The sequence below is a fragment of the Nicotiana tabacum genome, chromosome 14, assembly GCF_000715075.1.
Source record: "Nicotiana tabacum cultivar K326 chromosome 14, ASM71507v2, whole genome shotgun sequence".
Taxonomy (NCBI): Eukaryota; Viridiplantae; Streptophyta; class Magnoliopsida; order Solanales; family Solanaceae; genus Nicotiana; species Nicotiana tabacum.
The window spans coordinates 101,423,423-101,433,278 of NC_134093.1; positions in this window are offsets into that span (position 1 = coordinate 101,423,423).

Below are 9,856 nucleotides of genomic sequence, written 5' to 3' on the forward strand. Positions count from 1 at the left end.
TCAGCTACTCCGAGGAGACTTGAGGTATAACTGCACAACGTTCGCAGTTTTGAAGTCCCCCTCTATCTTATGTTAGTTGTGTATTATCTTTCAAACAACTTAAATTTTATTCAGACCTTTATTTGTATTATTCTAGTAGCTCGTACACTTATGACACCAGATTCAGGGATGTATTTTGATAATTCGGTATTTATGGTCTTCCGCACTTTATTTCAGTAATTGACTTCTATTTAATTTTAATTGCTTAAAAATGGTTAAGATTATTTTTTACGCTGGCTTGCCTAGCAAGTGAAATGTTAGGCGTCTTCACAGTCCTGAAAGTGGAAATTTCAGGTCGTGACAAGTTGGTATCAGAGCACTAGGTTACTTAGGTCTCACGAGTCACGAGCAAGATTATTAGAGTTTGAAGGATCGGTACGGAGACGTCTGTACTTATCTTTTAAAGGCTAGGAAGTTTAGGAACAATATCACTTCTTTCTTAATCTGACGTGCGATCTTATTCTATCATCGATGATTGAACCATTCTATTCTTATTCTCTCGCAGATGGTGAGAACACGTAATACATCTATCGATGGACAGGGACTAGAGCCCCCGGTGGCAACTATGACCAGAGATAGAGGCAGAGGCAGAGATAGATCTCAGTCTAGAGCTTGAGCAGCAACACTTGTTGTAGAACCTCGGGTGGATTTTCAGGATGAGGTTCCAGTTTAGACTGTGCCAGTTGGACCAGTTCAGGTCCCGGAAGGATTCATAGCTATTCTAGTACTTCAGGACGCTCTAGTCCGTTTGATGAGTCTTATGGAGGGCGTGGCCCAGAATGGTTACATTTCCAGTGGCACCAGCCGTCTCACAGGCTGGGGGAGGAGCACAAACTCCCACTACTCCTGCTCTGGAGCAGATGGCTCCCTAGTATCAGGTTTCAGCAGCCCTGCCAGTTGGGGTAGTTCAGCCAGTTATTGCGGCACAGGCTGGTGATAGGCCCGCCATGTCTTCTAAGACCTTATTAAGACTAGATAAGTTTACTAAGCTCTTTCAAGTTCACTTCAGTGGTACACCTTCTAAGGACCCACAAGATTATCTTGATTGCTGCCATAAGGTGCTGCGGAACATGGGTATAGTTGAGACCAATGGGGTCGATTTTGCTGTATTTTAGATGACGGGTTCCGCCAAGAGGTGGTAGAGAGATTTTATGTTAACCAGACCAGTTGGGTCACCTACATTGACTTGGGAGAAGTTCTCACGACTATTTCTAGAGAAGTTCCTCCCTATCACATTGAGAGAGGATTTCCGCAGGCAGTTTGAGCGTCTCCAGCAGGGCAGTATGACTGTTACTCAGTACGAGACCCGTTTTGTGGATCTAGCCCGTCATGCTCTCCTTTTACTTCCTACCAAGGGAGAGAGAGTGAAGAGGTTTATTGAGTGACTTACTCACCCTATCAAGCTTCAGATGGCCAAGGAGACCGGAAGTGAGATTTCCTTTCAGGCGGCTGCTAATGTTGCTAGGAGGATCGAAATGGTTCTTACACAGGAAATAGGGTAAGGGTCTGATAAGAGGCATCGACAGTTCGGTGGGTTCAGTGGTTCCTCATCTAGAGGCAGGGGTAATTTTAGTAGGGGTCATCCACCCAGGCATCCTACAGTACACCACCAGCTCCTATTAGTGCACCTCCGATCCAGGGTTTCCAAGGTGGTTACTCAGGTCGACATGGACAATTTCAGGGTCAACAATCACAATAGCAGAGGTCCTGTTATACTTGTGGTGATCCGAGGGACATTGCTAAATTCTATCCCAGGTCTCAGGGCAGCATGCAGCAGCAGGGTTCTCGTGCTATGATTCCAGCACCGGTTGCTTCACCGCCTGCTCAGCCAGCTAGAGGTAGAGGTCAGGCAGCTAGAGGTGAAGGTCAGACCATTAGAGATGGAGGTCAGGCCGTTAGAGGTGGAGGCTAGGCAGTTGGAGGTCATCCCAGGGACGCGATTTAGAGTGGTGGGGCCCAACCCCGATTTAATGCTTTTCCAGCTAGGCCTGAGGCCGAATCATCTGATGTCGTGATTACATGTATTGTTCCAGTTTGTCATAGAGATGCTTCAGTTCTATTTGATCCAGGATCTACTTATTCCTATGTATCCTCTTATTTTGCTTCATATCTGGTGATGCATCGTGATTCTTTGAGTGCTCATGTGTGTGTGTCCACTCTGGTGGAAGATTCTATCATGGTAGATCATGGCTATCATTCGTGTGTGATTACTATTGGGAGTCTTGAGACTAGTGTGGATCTTCTACTTCTTGATATGGTAGATTTTGATGTCATCTTGGGTATGGTTTGGCTGTCACATTATCGTACTATATTGGATTATCATGCCAAGACGGTGACCCTAGCCATGACGAGGTTACCTTGATTAGAGTGGAAAGGAACTCCTGGTCATTCTACCAGCAGAGTTATTTCTTATATGAAGGCTCGTCATATGGTCGAGACGGGGTGTCTAGCCTATTTGGCTTATATTCGCGATCCCAGTACGGATGTTCCTTCTATGGACACAGTACCAGCTGTTCGTGAATTTGTAGAAGTATTTCCTGTAGATTTGCCGGGGATGCCACCCGACAGAGATATAAACTTCTATATTGATTTGGCTCTGGGCACTCAGCCCATTTCTATTCTTCCATACCGCATGGCTCCGCCGGAATTAAAAGAATTGAAGGAGCAATTACAAGACTTGCTTGATCAGGGATTCATTAGACCTAGTGTTTTGCCCTGGGGTGCACAAGTACTATTTGTAAAGAAGAAAGATGGCTCAATGCGGATGTGTATAGATTATCGGCAATTGAACAAGGCTACTATCAAGAACAAGTATCCACTACCAAAAATTGATGGCTTATTCGATCAGCTTCAGGGTGTCAAGGTGTTTTCAAAGATCAACTTGAGGTATGGTTACCATCAATTGAAGATTAGGGCATCTAATGTCCCTAAGACAACTTTTCGGACTCGGTATGGGCATTACGAATTCCTAGTGATGTCATTTGGGCTGACAAATGCCCCAACACCATTGTAGATTTGATGAATTGGGTGTTCAAGCCTTATTTGGATTATTTTATGGTTGTATTCATTGATGATATCTTGATTTACTCCAGCAGTCGAGAGAAGCATGGGCAGCATCTTCGGAGTGTGCTTCAGACTTTGAAGAATAATCAGTTATATGCCAAATTTGCAAAATGTGAATTTTGGTTAAACTCAGTTACCTTTTTGGGGCATGTTGTATCGGCAGAAGGCATAAAAGTGGATCCTAAGAAGATTGAGGATGTTCAGAATTGGCCTAGACCTACTTCAGTTACAGAGATTCGGAGTTTCCTAGGTTTGGCAGGTTATTATCGTCGGTTCGTGAAGGGGTTTTCATCTATAGCAAGTCCATTGACCAGACTGACCCAGAAAGGTATTCCATTCGGATAGTTAGACAAGTGTGAGTTGAGCTTTCAGAAGCTCAAGACTGCTTTGACTACGACGCCAGTGTTGGTATTACTCACACGTTTAGGATCTTATACGGTGTATTGTGATACATCTCGCATTGGTCTTGGTGTAGTATTGATGTAAGATGGCAGGTTGATTGCATATGATTCGCGGCAGTTGAAAGTTCACGAGAAGAATTATCATGTTCATGACTTAGAATTGGCAGCCATTGTTCTTGCGCTAAAGAGTTGGTGGCATTACCTGTATGGAGTATCGTGTGAGATATTTACTGATCATCGTAGCTTACAATCTCTATTCAAACAAAAGGATCTCAATTTGAGGCAGAGAAGATGGTTGGAGTTGTTGAAGGGCTATGATGTCACTATTTGGTATCACCCCATAAAGGCTAATGTGGTGGTCGATGCTTTGAGTAGAAAGGATGTGAGTATGGGCAGTCTTGCGTATATTCCGGTGGGTGAGAGACCGTTAGCGGCATATGTTCAGGTTTTGGCTAATCAGTTCATGAGGTTAGATGTTTCAGAACCCAGTCGGGTTCTAGCTTACACAGTCGCTCGGTCTTCTTTATATGAGCGCATCAGAGAGCGGCAGTATGATGATCCTCATTTACTTGTCCTTAAGGACACGATGCGACACGAAGATGCCAAATAGGTTGCTGTGGGGGAAGATGGAGTTCTGCGAATGCAGGGTCGTATTTGTATGCCTAATGTGGATGGGCTTTGTGAATTAATTCTTGAGGAGGCACAGAGTTCTAGGTATTCTATTCATCCAGGTGCTGCCAAAATGTTTCAAGATTTACGACAACATTATTGGTGGAGGAGAATGAAGAAGGATATAGTTGCATATGTAGCTCGGTTTCTAAATTGTCAACAAGTCAAGTACGGGCATCGGAGACCTGTTGGTTTGCTTCAGAAGTTAGAAATTCCTTAATGGAAGTGGGAGCATATCAATAAGGATTTTGTTGTTGGGCTTCCACGGACTTAGAGCCTGTCATAGCCTTGTCACTACTTCGTCGATGTTAAGCTCGACACTTACGGAGTACATGGGGTCGGTTGTACTCATACTACATTCTGTTCTTCTTGTGCAGATTTTGGAGTTGGTCCCAACGGCGTACCATAGAGTGCTCGGATTCAACTACTCCGAGGAGACTTGAGGTATAACTGCACAACGTTCGCAGTTTTGAAGTCCCCCTCTATCTTATCTTAGTTGTGTATTATCTTTTAAACAACTTAAATTTTATTCAGACCTTTATTTGTATTATTCTAGTAGCTCGTGCATTTGTGACACCAGATTCGGGGATGTATTTTGATAATTTGATATTTATGGTCTTCCGCACTTTATTTCAGTAATTGACTTCTATTTAATTTAAATTGCTTTAAAATGGTTAAGATTATTTTTAACGTTAGCTTGCCTAGCAAGTGAAATGTTAGGCGTCATCACGGTCCTGAAGGTGGGAATTTCGGGCCGTGACACCCCCCCCCCTCAAGTTGGGGATGAATGAACACCCAGCTTGCATAAAAGTCGCATATGTTGAGCACCAGAAAGAAGTTTGGTCTGGATGTCAGCCAACTGAGAAGCAGTGAAAATGTACTGAAGAGAGATAAAACCAGCTGCAAGTTGCTCCATGACAAAGTGGCAATCTTGCTCAATGTGTTTAGTACGTTCATGAGAGACATGGTTCCTAGCAATGCTGATAGCAGCCTGGTTGTCACAGTGGACAACAATAAAAGCAGTGATAGAAACACCTTAGTCACTCAACAGTCTGACTAGCCAGACAATCTCAGCCACAATTTTCCTCAAAACTCTATATTAAGCTTCAAAAGAAAAAAAATAGTGTTGCTTCTTGGATTTCCAATAAATATGTGAGACCCCAGGTGTTTCTCTCTTCTCTTACGTAATATACGTAACGTGACGTGGTTATATTAGGTATATATGGTTGGGTATAGCACATTGGGAGAATAAGACTGAAAATGTGTGGTAATATCAAGGAACTAAACTAAAGCTTTAAGTCAAAGGAATCCCTTAAACAAAGGTTCATGGTTAAAGAAATGGCTCGAGTAGCACCCCGCGCGTTCGGAAGGTTTAAGTTAACTTGCACCTGTGGGATAAGACTAAGAGTGTATAATATGCTAAGAATAATGTATTATGAGGTATTATAATATCACACTAGTCACATGTTAAGTTTTGGAGTCAAGCAAGTTGCGAAATAAAGGTCGGCAAAAGTTATCGTAAATTTCTCTAATAAATTTTCTAAACTTTGGGTCAAATGTATCAGATCATTTCTCCCAATATATAAAGCGTTATGGGACCCACAACCTACCAAATCGAAGGTCTACGAGTCTAGTTTGCAATCAAAGAAATCGCAAATCAAACTGACATTGAAGTAAAATGTTATGACTGTTTTACCGCGGACTGTTCGGGCTGAAATCGGGTCGCGAACCGGGTCGGGTCAAACAAGTGGTATAAGTCAAAAAATCCGACTTTTAAGACCCCCAAAATATTTCATCTTCGTCCCAAAACAGTGAGAAAGCGTAAGAGAGGGTTTCATGGTGTTCTTGAGTGATTAAGGTGCATTTTTAACGATTTCTATCGTTAAAGTTTGCCCCCGTGCCTAGAAGCGCAATCTATACGCTTTGCAATCGTTTTCCCCTTCTATTAGCTGTGTTTGGAGCTATTTTTGGAAGATAGGAAATTTTTGTTCTTGCTGGTTCTTCAGGATTTATACTTGGTTTGCCAATGTAATCATCTTGGGACTCTTTTATGATCATTTTTTATAAAATTCTACGGGCATTTCGTCAAGTTAGGGTCATATGGCAAATCTGCCGATTTAAACTCATTTATTAACTGTTTATATGTGCGTATAAGCTGCATATATATAGTGGTTTCGAAGCTTAGGACGTAAGGAACAACTTTTGTGAAGGAACTACAGGCATTCGGACGTTCGTTGGAGAGGTATGTTACGGCTAAGTTTCGTCCTTCCTTTTAGCACGAATTTTGGGAAATTCCTAAGACGCCAAATGTGATATTTTACTATTCTGTTGCTAGAAAGACCTTCTGTGAAAGGCATTAGTATCGTAGCTAAAGTATTTTCATGATGCTATTAGGTTGATATTTCACTCGTTCGGTTAAAAAGGGTATTCGACATCTATATATGTCATTTTGTCGGCTTTCTTAAATATATGTCCATATATATGAATTCTTATTCGTCTTTGGGTTGTGTGACTTAAAAATAAAGGCATTTAGTATTTGCGATCAGTCCTTCTTCCTTGTTAAAGTGTATTTTAAAATCTCTAAAGTGACACGTCGATTTCAAAATTTTCAAATATAATTTTTATGTTTAAACTACTAAAACATTTGATTTTTTTGAAATACTTTCTTTTACTAATTATCAAGAAATTAGGTATAAGGACTAAGTGAAGCACCTTAAGCTTTTTATGAACATATTCAGAGTTAAGTTATCTTTCTAAAAGTCGAGTTAAGTTTTCAAACTTATTAAAAAAGATATGAGGTTCCACGAGACATTTGTATGCGATACGAAGGTGATTATGAGATTATGAGAATAAGAGTACCAATGAGCCAAGGTTGGCTAAGTTCTTGTTATGGCCTATTATGTGCATTCAAAGTTCATATCATACATGACATATTATGCATGGACTTCGAGCTATAATCGGAGGTAAGGGGCCTATTTGCCCGAAAGACTATATATATTGTATAGATGGCCACAGGTTGACAATATGATACCGGTTAGCTACCGGGAGAGACCGCCATTGCTAGCATTTGGTTTGGTATGTCATGCATTTACATCAATATATATGTATTCACGACATACGATTACACGAGCATACCATGCATATTTTATTACTATGAAGTCGGATGTCGGCCATGGAGGCTATCAGAGTTTCAGTGTCAGGTGGTATCTTTATTACCTTTTTACATCAGCTATGTATGATTCTACTTTCTGCCTTACATACCAGTACATTTTTATTCGTACTGATGTCCCGTTGTCTGGGGACACTGCATTTTTGTTTCGTGCGTGCAGGTCTAGGTAGGGACTCTGATCGACCCCTCCGCTAGGATTTTGGGGTTCAGCTATGAGTTGGTAAGCTCCACCTCTTCCTGGAGCTTTCATAGGATGGTTACTTTTGTTGTACAGTTTGGGTATAGTTGGGGCCTTATCCCGACAGTGCTTATGACACTCTTAGAGGCTATTGTGGACACAATATTTTGGGTTTCTTTTTTTGCTGCTTTCAGTCTCCAGCCCATAGGCTTGGCATGTATATATAGGTGTGTAGGCATGTATGTCTTCAGTCGCGGCCTCGTCGGCCAACTAGTATTTTATTATTTTGGCTTGTCTACCTATGTTTATATGGCTTATTGTTATTCATGTCATAACCTTACGGTCCAGGCTTAGTGTTTCAGATGTTGTGCTGCCCGATCTGTTGGGCCCCCAGTCTAGTTAGCTAGTATGTTTAGTGGCTAACTCGATCGAATACAGTATCGAGTGCCAGTCGTGCCTCCCCTAGTTTGGGGCGTGACAAACTTGGTATCAGAGCAGGTCGTATCCCAGGGAGTCCACAAGCCGTGTCTAGTAGAGTCTTGCTTATGGGTGTGTTGTGCACCACACTTATAATCAGGAGGCTATGAGGCATTTAGGAATGGTTATATTTCTTTCAATTAATAGATCGAGCTATAGAGCGAAGTTATAAGAACATATGAAATCTAAATCGTGCTTTGTGTTTCCTATCTAACAGGCTACCTACGCTCAGGAGATGGCACAACGAGAGATAGGTATGGATCCGGGAGAAGGTACCAGTCGTTCCCCACCGGGTCAGAGGGATAGATTTCCCTTAGAGGCTCACAGTGAGTCTCCAGTACCCCTAGTTTCAGCTTCCCCAGCACTTGTTGGAGCCCAGGGAGATGCAGTACCCCCAGCCTTACCAGTTCCATTGGTACCTGAGGCAGCTAGAGACACAAGACCTCCAGCACCTATTGTTCCCCCATCAGAGACTGGGGAGCAGGGGATGAGGGAGGCTGTTCAGTTGCTGACTAGGATGGTTTCTATTCATGAGCGATAGCTAGAGTCAGGAGCAGATGCCCGGAGAGATCGGATAGGAAGCTTGACGGTACAAGAGTTTCTTCACTTGGCCCCTTCATTATTTACAGGATCCAGTTCCACTGAGGATCCCCGGGACTTTATAGACCATATGTATAGAGTATTGAGGGTGATGCATGCCTCCGTAACCGAGGCTGTGGAGTTGGCTTCTTTTCGACTACGTGATGTAGCCGTCCTATGGTATGAGGCATGGGAGAGATCTAGAGGACCTGATGCTCCGCCAGCAGAGTGGGAGGACTTCTCTGAGGCCTTTTTAGTCCATTATTTGCCACGCGAGGTTCGGGAGGCCCGTCTTGACCAGTTTCTTAGCCTAAAGCAGGGGGATATGAGTGTGAGGGATTATAGCCATAAGTTTAATTCTTTGGCAAGGTATGCACCAGATATAGTACGTACCATGAGGGCTAGAGTTCATCATTATGTGGATGGTTTGGGGGATCATCTGATTAGAGACTGTAGGGTTGCATCCCTATCGGATGATGTAGATATTTCCCGCATACAGGCTTTCGCTCAGACTACAGAGGACCTTTCCCGTCGGATTCGTGATACTCGCAGGGATAGGGAGCAGAGTAAGAGGGCTCGTACTATGGGGTCTTATAGGTAGCCACGAGTTGATTTTAGGCCCCCACTCCATCGATATCCACCTCGGTCAACAGGTAGTTTCCCACCACAGATGCAGGGCCAGCGGTTTGATCGTTATATTCAGTCAGGACCGGGGCAGAGCTCAGGCCAGCCTGAGGGTCATCGACAGGAGTGTTCTGCACAGATGAGACAGCTTACTCCTCCATGTACTCAGTGCGGTAAGCTGCATACCGGGCAATGTAGACAGGGTTCGAGTGCATGTTTTCATTGTGGGCAGACAGGACATTATATTAGCCGGTGCCTGGGGTTAGGCAGAGGTACACCAGCTCAGCCTTCAGGATTCACAGCAGCCTCTTCGCCCTCAGTCCGTGCTCCCCGACCAGGTCCACAGTCTACTCAGGGCCGTGGTAGGGGGAGAGATGGAGGAGACACCTCAGGTTCTAGTGGTGGCCAGAACCGCTTTTATGCACTCACAGGCCGACAGGATTCAGAGGCATCCCCAGATGTTGTCACAGGTATATTGACAATACATTCTCATGCCATTTATGCATTGATGGATCCCGGCTCTACATTTTCATATATTACTCCATTTATTGCTGGTAAGCTTGACATGAGATCTGAGTTGTTGCCACAGCCAGTTGAGGTGTCTACGCCAGTTGGCGACTCTATTGTAGCCAATTATGTCTATCGAGATTGTACAGT